This window comes from Micromys minutus, assembly GCF_963924665.1.
Source record: "Micromys minutus genome assembly, chromosome: 9".
Taxonomy (NCBI): Eukaryota; Metazoa; Chordata; class Mammalia; order Rodentia; family Muridae; genus Micromys; species Micromys minutus.
Window position 1 is genome coordinate 37720187 of NC_137978.1, and position 9482 is coordinate 37729668.

The window sequence follows — 9482 nt, forward strand, 5'->3', positions numbered from 1 at the left end:
CACTGCTTTAAGCAGTTGTGTATGATAATGAGATCTGTGTTTTCAAAGCTTTTGTTGTGAATATTTTGCCCTGGAATTGATTTGCAAAAGCTCTTACAGTGCTTTACCATTACATTCTTGACCTGTCACCTTGATGACACTTCTTGCCCACACCTGAGACCACTTGTCTTTCAGCCATGACCTTGTTATGAATGGTGTCTGCACTCACTGCGGATGTCCATGTTTTGCCTATTTAAGCAACATTGTAGTGCCATTACTCAAGGAAGTTGAATGAGGTGAACATAGACATAGCTTTTCCCCCTTTCCCTCCTTTTTTAAATGTAACAAATAACTTTTTATGTTCCTTTCCTCCTTCCCCTTCCCCCTTTGGAAAACTGTCAGGAACTAGGTGTTCAGAATGAGCTACTGACAGGATTAAGAGGGTAGGCTGTACAGAGCTGGGCTTCTTTGTGCTTCATCACAAGGCGTGCTGCTGACCAGGCTATGTTAGCACCCTTTTTACAAGAAAACCTCGTGGAAGAGACAGGTGGCAACTTTGCATACAGGACCACAGAGGTCACACTCTGAGGATCCTGACCTTGAGGTTGGATGCCTCATCTTGCTGAAAAGACACTGGTAAATGGCACAGCATGACTTTGTTCCTGCTTGGCTAAATTTCTCAACGCCACAGTCAGCTAAGTTATCTACAACCACCTTTGTTAAACATGGAGAGCACCTATCCTGTGGAGAAGGTAGATTTAGAATAAACCATCCTCGACGTAATTCCTCTCATGGCTTTTTTTAACAGTGGACCTCTACAGACTACAGGAGATTCTTGGCACCAACCCTCTCTATTCTGCCATGATTCTGTTGACTCTGCTGTCCCTAAGGAAGCATATGCTGGAACCTCTGGGAATCTATTTGGTTGGCATGGCTCTTCCCGAGGTCATGATGGTATGAGCCAATGTAGTGGAGGTAGTACAGGAAACCACTGACACTGGAATGGCAGCTTCTATTCCAGGAAAGGCTGTGCCTTTCAAGAAAAAACACCAACAGATTAGGGAAGAAAAAAAAAAGATAATAAAATAGAAAAGTTGCAGTTCAAAGAGGAAGACTTCCCTTCTTTGAATCCAGAAGCTGGCAAACAGAATCAGCCATGCAGACCTATTGGGACCCCTTCTGGAGTGTGGGAAAATCCATCTAGTGCCAAGCAACCCTCAAAGATGCTAGTCATCAAAAAAATTTCCAAAGAGGATTCTGTTGTTGCCTTTTCTGCTGCATTCACCTCCTCAGGATCCCACCATGCCAATGGGAACAAAGTGTCAACTATGGTCCCAAGTGTCTATAAAAACTTGGTTCCTAAGCCTGCACCACCTCCCTCTAAGCCCAATGCATGGAAAGCTAACAGAATGGAACACAAATCTGGATCCCTTTCCTCTAGCTGGGAGTCTGCTTTTACCAATCCAATTTCTGTTACTAAACCAGTGGTACTAGCTGCTGGTACAGTTCTCAACTCTCCCAAAGAGAGCCCTTCCAGTACTACCCGTCCGATTGAGATCAGCTCCTCTTGCTTGACCAAACTGACCAGATGAACCACAGACAGGAAGAGTGAGTTCCTGAAGACTCTGAAGGATGAACACAATGGAGATGGCTCAGAACGCAGAGACTCTGACAAGCTGGAGGGGCTAAGATTGGAGGGTAGCCACACACCCAAACCAAAGGAAAATGGAGAACAAGGTTGTCTTCAGAACGGTCTTTCTCTGCCCATGGTAGGGCAAGGGGAGGTCCTGTCACACTCTCTGGAAGCAGAGCACAGATTATTAAAAGCAATGGGATGGCAGGAATATCCTGAAAATGATGAGAGTTGCCTCCCACTCACAGAGGATGAACTCAAGGAGTTCCACATGAGAACAGAGCAGCTACGAAGAAATGGGTTTGCAAAGAATGGCTTCGTCCAAAGCCATAGTTCCAGCCTGTTCTCCCCATGGAGAAGCGCTTGCACTGCTGAGGGTGAGGACTCCGACACAGAAACAAGCAGCAGTGAGACATCAGATGACGATGCCTGGAAGTAGAAATATGAATGCTCACGGTTGACCTGCCCCACTGAGCTCAGCCTTGGAGAATATAAAGTGTTCCTTTCCTTTTCTTATGTTGTTGAATACTTCGTGCACAAGGGAAACAATCATATCCCAAAGAGAGAGCAATTATCTTGCTTAGCTTTTGTTGTTCTTCCCTGTTATCTGTTTGATAGACATTTGTGTGGTGGGATTTTTTAAGCACACACACAATACCTGTTGGGCTGTGAGCAAGTGGGAACTGTCCCGGCAAAGATGCAGGGAGGAGATGCTGCTTTGCTCAACGGATTCTACTCCAGCCCTTGGGCACTCAGCCCTGTGCTCAAGCAATCCTTGTCAATGACAAAGTGACTATTGAAGCTATAATTGTATTAAATTAATGCTAATCATTTGGATATTTTATTTTATTTTTGGCTGCTGGGGTAACTTTGCCCTTAACCAAGCATATGTGGTTGGTTTTGTTTGGGGTTTTTTTTTGTTTGTTTTGTTTTGTTTTTTTCCTTTTTGGGTACAGATGTAAACTATTTGGATATAGGAAATGTTATTCTTGCAGCCTTGATATTCAGGTTGGATTGTAAAATATGAATTTTTGTGAGATTTCAAAGAGTAAGATTATTTTCATAACATTATTTACAGATTTAAAAGATGTGGTTACCACAAGTCTGTTGAGGGGGAAAAACTACTGCATAAAATAACTAACATGGAATAAATATTTTGCATCAGTTTGGATTGTCTTGTGTAAGAAATATATTTTCTTTAAAATTAAAAATAAAAAAAGAAACTGTAGAGACTACTCTCAGTAGATAGGCACAGCCCTAAGTTGTGGGATGAGGCCACACACCCATCTCAACGTTTTTAACTTAGAAATGTTCTGTCCAAAGGAAGAAAGTGGACAGAAATGGAGCAGAGACTGAAGGAAGGGTCATCTGGGATCTGCCCCACCTGGGGATCCATCCTGTCTGCAGACACCAAACCGAACACTGTTGCTGTTACCAAGAGCACTTGCTAACAGGAACTTGGTATGATTGATCTTTGGGAAGTTCATACAGCAACTGACCAATACAGATGTGGATGCTTGGAGCCAACCATCAGACTGAGCTCAGGGACCCTGATGTGGGAGCTGGGGGTAGGACTGGAAGAACTAAGGGGGATCACAATGCTATAGGAAGAACAGCATCCACTGGGCAGACCACCCAGTGCTTCCAGAGACTATATCACCAAGGAGTATATAGGGAGGGAATCCATGGCTCTAGAGACATAGGTATCAGAGAATAGTTTTATCTGACATCAGTGGGAGGGGAGGCCCTGGGTCTTATGTTGGTTTGATACCCCAGTATAGGGGGATTCTGGAAGGGTGGGAGTGGGTGGATGGTTGAGTACCCTCATAGAGGTAAAGGGAGAAGAGAAGAGGGAGGTTTTGTGATGGGGTCTTGTGGAGGGGTTACTGGAAAGTTGGATATCATTTGAGATGTAAACAAATGGAATTATAAATTAAAAAAAAGAAAAAAGAGCAATGGACAGAGGAAGAGAAGGAGGGAGAGAGAAGAAGATGGCCCAGTAGGATGCACTAGAAGGCAGTCGGAGAACCACACTTCAAAAATATTTGGAAACTTGCCTATGCCAAGACTGAACAGTCTATATGAACAGGCAGTATACAGTCTTTAACCCAACGGGATAATAGTGGAAGGCTGAGTTGGAGAACTTAGGGAAGGTTCAGAGATATATGAAATTAACTCAGGGACACCTCAGGCAGAATCCGAGGGTTGGGCTTTGATGTGCTGCTGCTGCACATGCTCTCTAGGTGGCAAGAAGGTTACTTGCTCCAACCACCTATACTGGGATTGAATACTATGTTAGAAAATCATGTGGAAAAAGAGGGCAGGAGACTGACTCAAAGAATGGGTAGGTTTATTTCAGAGAACCTGAGAACAGCTCACAATAAGCAAGCGTGCCTCTCTTACAGACTAGGGGCCTTTTCCAAGCTAGGAGCAGAAGAGAAGAAGGGAGGTTTTATTCGCATGAGCTCTTATTTGCAGACAGGGTTAGCACTTTGTGGTTAGGTTGCATCTTAAGAGTTTAAATGCTGTGTTTATGATGTTTGTACTTGCCTTGGGTTTGTATTTGAACCCATCTCTGAAGTTTCAGGTAGCTTTGTAAGTCTCTTCACTTCTCTGCAATAACAGTTAAGAGCTATTAGCCACTGAGCCATCTCTCTTGCTTACCCTTTCCTCAATCCTCAACTCTACCACAGACCCACTCTCTCTCTCTGCTTCCCAACACAAGTTCTCACTATGTAGCCCTGGAAGTCCTGGAATTCATTCTGTAGACAAGGCTGTTTTCAAACTCAGATCTTCCTGCCTCTGTCCCCCCAAAACCTGGAATTTAAGGTATGTGTCAATACACCCGGATTCTCCAGCCACCTTTGTACTTATTTTGACCAAACCCTGGCATCAAGGTTTCCAGTAAATAGTATATTTTTAAACCTAAGTTGGGTTCCTGGCTTAGTTTTGAGCCACTGTTTTCTGTACTCTGGACAAAATATCAGATGGATACAGGTTAGAATGAGACCAATCCTGTCTCTGGAGGTGGTGCAGTCGTGCTGTATCACATGTGTGTCAGTAGGTGGCAGAGAGGAGAGAATCTAAGCTTAGTGTTCTGACATGTAAACATCTGAATGATTATTAGCCTAACGTTCCCAGAAAAGAGTCAGCCTGAAATGACCATCAGTCTGGGGCCATGCATACACAGAAGGGCTCTCAGGGTGGGTAGTGAGCCATAAACCAATTATACCAGGTATCTTGGTCCTTGGATGGTCTCCGGTGATGAGCCTGAGATGATCATCAGTCCAATGGTGTATATGCCTATTGGGGCAGACCATGACCAAGATAACCTTTGCTAGTGACATAATGTTTGAGTGGGTCTTATCACTCTTGAGACCCACTCTTGAGATGACCACAGATTCTCACAGATGTTGGCCTCTATTATGAGGCCCAAGTATATGGTGGAAAAAATGGAAGAAAAAGAGGAACAGAAGGATATGAGCACAATGAAGGGAGGCTGAACTGGAGACTCAAGAGTAGAGATGAAAAATCTGATGTGAGTAGCAAGTGATAGAATTTGTGACCATGGTGGGGGCCAATTCTGGGTCTGTGGCCCTGAGCAGCAAAGGTCCATTGACACCAAATTAGGGACATGCAGTTTTCTAAGGGCTAGGCAGAACTGGCCCCACTCCTCACTTGGGCACTGTAGGAGGACTGTCTCTGGGGGCATGAGAGTAGAAGGACTGCTCTACTCCATCCAGCTGCCGTATTAAGAAGAGTGGGAGAGCAGGCCTAGCAGGTATTAGCCCTGCCACTCATCTCCCATGCAGTGGTGTGAGCAAAGGATGCTTATCCTCCTCCCCTCTTGTCACTCACTAGCTGCAGCTTGTGGGAGACCTTTCCCCAATGTCATCAGAGCAGGAGAGCTGGCCCCGCCTCTACTTCAGTGCTCAGGAGAATGTGCCCTTCCTCTTGTCTGGACAGCACAGCAGAGCTGACCTTGAACATGGGGGTTGCAGGACAGCTAGATCTGCCTCTTATTTGCTGTGTAGTAGTGTGGAGTAGGGGAGAGACACACTTGTTCCCTGTCTAGTTCTTCCCCAACTGTGGCAGGCAGGAGAGCTGGCTTTGGGCTCATGAGAGTGGAAGCACTGTTATGTCTCTCACAAGCTGCAAAACTCAGGAGAATGAATGACTGTTCACCTGACCTGGGCAACAGGGTAGAGCTGGCCCTGGTCCAGAAGCTTGCAAGTAAGGCAGCTTGAGTGCATGGGAGCAAGAGAGCCAGAAAGATGAGCAGCTCAGATACCTCTCAGGCTTGAATCAAGGCTCTGAATTGCTCCACCCAACATCTATCTCACCCATTAACTACTGGAGTGCATGAAGGGGCAAGTACTACAGATCCAACACTACAGAATCTTCAAGATACAAGGCATCAACAGTATAACCTAAAAAAGTTGCAGTGAAGTTGCAGTATTGGTAGAAGCCAGAAGTCTTGTACCAGGTCAAAGAGTCATTGCAACAATCATTTGTAAGCAAAGAAGTGTGGAAAAAAGGGTATACTGTGAGACACACTGTAACACACTACACCCCCCACAATGACATTTTTCCTCTGTTGGGGTGAAGATTGCAAGGGTGGAGGGTGGGGATGAGGGGATGGGAGATGATTGGATTTGGCTGCCTGATGTGAAATTCACAGAGAATCAATAAAATGTTTTTTTTTTTTTTTTTTTAAGTGAACATAGTGGAGATAAAGAAGTGAATGTTGGGCCAAAGAGAAAACTTAGTTGTTGGGACTTGAGGTTGTTAAGTTAGTTAAATTCCACAGGTCTTCATTTTGATTCCTAGCATGGACTTGGAAGTTTGCAACTGTCTGTAAGTATAGTTCTAGAGAATTAAACATTGTCTTTGATACATATGCATGAAAAGCCACATACACATAAAATAATATAAACAAAATTTAAACAACAGAAGTTATCTAAGTAAATTTCTATCAGTATTTATGGTCATACCATCCATGGGAAGTTTTGGGCATCCCTGAGCCACTTCATGTCTAGAGAAAAAATAGTTGGCTGTTAGCTCTCATAGTCAGATTAGAATATATCAACATTTATTTCACAGATTAAGCTGTTCATGGTTCCTCAAACCACAAACTTACATGATCTTCCTCCCCCTAAGGCTGAATACCAATCTTTAATAGAAAGTAAATCAAGAGAGGCTGGGGAGATGCTCAGTCAGTGAAGTGCTTGTCACGCAAGCAGAGGAACTAAGCCTGGACTGCATACTCCTCTTGTAATACAAAAAGTAGTAGTCCCAGTTTTCTGAAAAACCACCAAATTGATTTCCACGTGGTTGTACAATTCTGCACTCCTACCAGCAATGAGGAAGTGTTCCCCTTGTTCCACATCCTCATATGCTAATGTCTGATGTTTTTGATATTCACTATTTTGACTGGTGTAAGATGGAATCTCAGAGTTGTTTTTATTTACATTTCCCTGATAATTAAGGATGTTTAACATTTCTTTAAGAGTTTCTCAGCCATTTGAGATTCCTCTGTTGAGAATTTTATGTTTAGCTCTTATCTTACTTAAGGTTTCACTGCTGTGAACAGACACTTTGACTATGGCAAGTCTTATAAAGGACAACATTTAATTGGGGCTGGCTTACAGGTTCAGAGGTTCAGCCCATTATCATGAAGGTGGAAGCATGGTAGCATCTAGGCAGGCATGGTACAGGCAAAGCTAAAAGTTCTACATCTTCATCTATAGGCTGCTAGTGGAAGACTGACTTCCAGGCAGCTAAGGTGAGGTTTTTAATCCCATGCCTACAGTGACACAACTATTCCAACAAGACCACAACTCCTAATAGTGTTACTCCCTGGACCAAGCATATACAAATTATCACAGCTCTGTACCTCATTTTTATTGGGTTATTTGGGTTGGTGTTTTCTAACTTCTTGAGTTCTTTGTAAATTTTGAGTTCTAAGTACAATTGACAGTTCTCTGATGTAGGACTGGTAAAGAATGAATAGAGAAAATGTGGTACATCTACACAATGGAATATAAGTCAGCTCTTTGACAATTAAGGCATCATGAATTTTGTAGAGAAGTGGATGGAACTTGAGAATATCATCCTGAGTGAGGTAACCCAGTTTCCAAAGGATATGCATGGTATGTACTCACTTATAAGTGGATATTAGACATAAAATACAGGTATCATGTTATAGGTCACAAATCCAATAAAGCTAAACAAGAAGAAAGACCCAGTTCAGGAAGCTTGAATCTCAATTGGAAGGGGAAATAAAACCATCATAAGAAGTAGATAAAATGAGGGAATTGAATGGGAGAGGCATTGGGGTGGGGAATGGGGGTTTCAGGATCTATGTGGAGGAACAAGAGACATAGATAGATGGTAATGAAAATAAAATCATCATCATCATCATCAAGAACACCACCATTTTGTTCAGCAAGCACAAACTAAGTAAATAATGTAGTTTAAAAAACTTAGAGTAAAATAGGAGGCTGTAGAAATGGCTGTGTGTTTAGGAGTGTTTCCTACTCTTGTAGAGGAGTCAAGATCATACCCTAGCAACCACAATAGATAGATCACATTCATCTCTAACTCAATCATTCAGTGATTTTATGCATTCCTCTGGCCTCTGTGGGCAGTGCCCTCATATGTGCCCATAACCTTCTTGCCAAACATATACAAACACATAATTAATAAAAATAATAAAACTTTGCCATGGGTCATGTCCCATATCTTTAATCCTAGCACTCAGGATGCAGAGGTGGCAGAAGTCTATGATGTCATGCCAGCCTGCTCTGCAGAGTAAGTGCTAAGAGAGCCAGGGCTACCCAGAGAAAGAATGTCTTGGGAAAAAACCAACCCAACCAAACAAATGAACAAATAAAAATGTTTAAAATTTCTAAAAAGATAAGACAATTGGAGACATGCAAAATTGACCTGTAATCTCCACATCCTTATAACCCATATGATCATACACAGAGGAACATGTTAACATTCACATACAAAAAAATAAATTAAGTTCCACAAAGGTTTATATCAGGATACCATAATAATAACAATTTATTTTCAATGTTATGGGACTATTTCCAGATCATTTCAGACCATTTATTTGAATTGAACATCAATTCCATGAAAGTAGTGCCATGTAATACATAAATACTTACAGGGATGGAAATCTCTCATAGAATTCTATAATTATGTTGCGCAGCCGAACCTCAGGATACTTAGTAATTATCTTACACAAACTCAAAATGATAGTCAAGATGGTTTTCTTCTCATTCTAAAGAAAGGGGAGAGATAAAAGAGTGGCACTTCTCTAAGAAAATGGCTCAAAGAATGGATCTTCTTTAAGGGGAACTGACTTAATTGTGTGGTGGTTTGAAAGACAATGTCCCATGTGGGCTCAGGTATTTAAGTGTTTGTTCCCCAGGTGGTTGTGCTGTGTGGGGGATATTGTGAGAAGGTACAGCCTTGCTGGAAATAGTATTCCTTTGGGAAGGTTTAAGGGCTCGAAACCTTGCCTCACTTCCAGTTTGCTCTCTTGCTTCATGCTTGCAGTTGAAGCTGTGCTCTCTCACCTTACTTCACCTGGTGCCATGTCTTTATGCCATGATGAACTTTGGAACCATGAGCCAATAGAAACTCAACTTAAGTTGCTTTTCATCATGTTGTTCTTATCACAGCAGTAGGAAAGTAACTCATACAGGGTGTACTGGTTGTTTCTTTGTCAACTTGACACAAGCTGGAGTTAATCACAGAGAAAGGAGCCTCAGTTGGGGAAATACCTTCATGAAATCCAGCTGTAAGGCATTTTATTAATTAGTGATCAAGGGGGGAGGCCCAGCCCATTGTGGTGGTG

At 42.6% G+C, this 9482-nt stretch overlaps 1 pseudogene across 1 annotated transcript; it reads left to right on the plus strand.

Annotated features, from left to right (window-relative positions):
- The first annotated feature begins 588 nt into the window (after positions 1–588).
- On the plus strand, positions 589–2051 carry LOC308424603 (vasculin-like protein 1; annotated as a pseudogene). The gene has a single exon. The product of its transcript is annotated as a vasculin-like protein 1 (transcript).
- The last annotated feature ends 7431 nt before the right edge of the window (positions 2052–9482 follow it).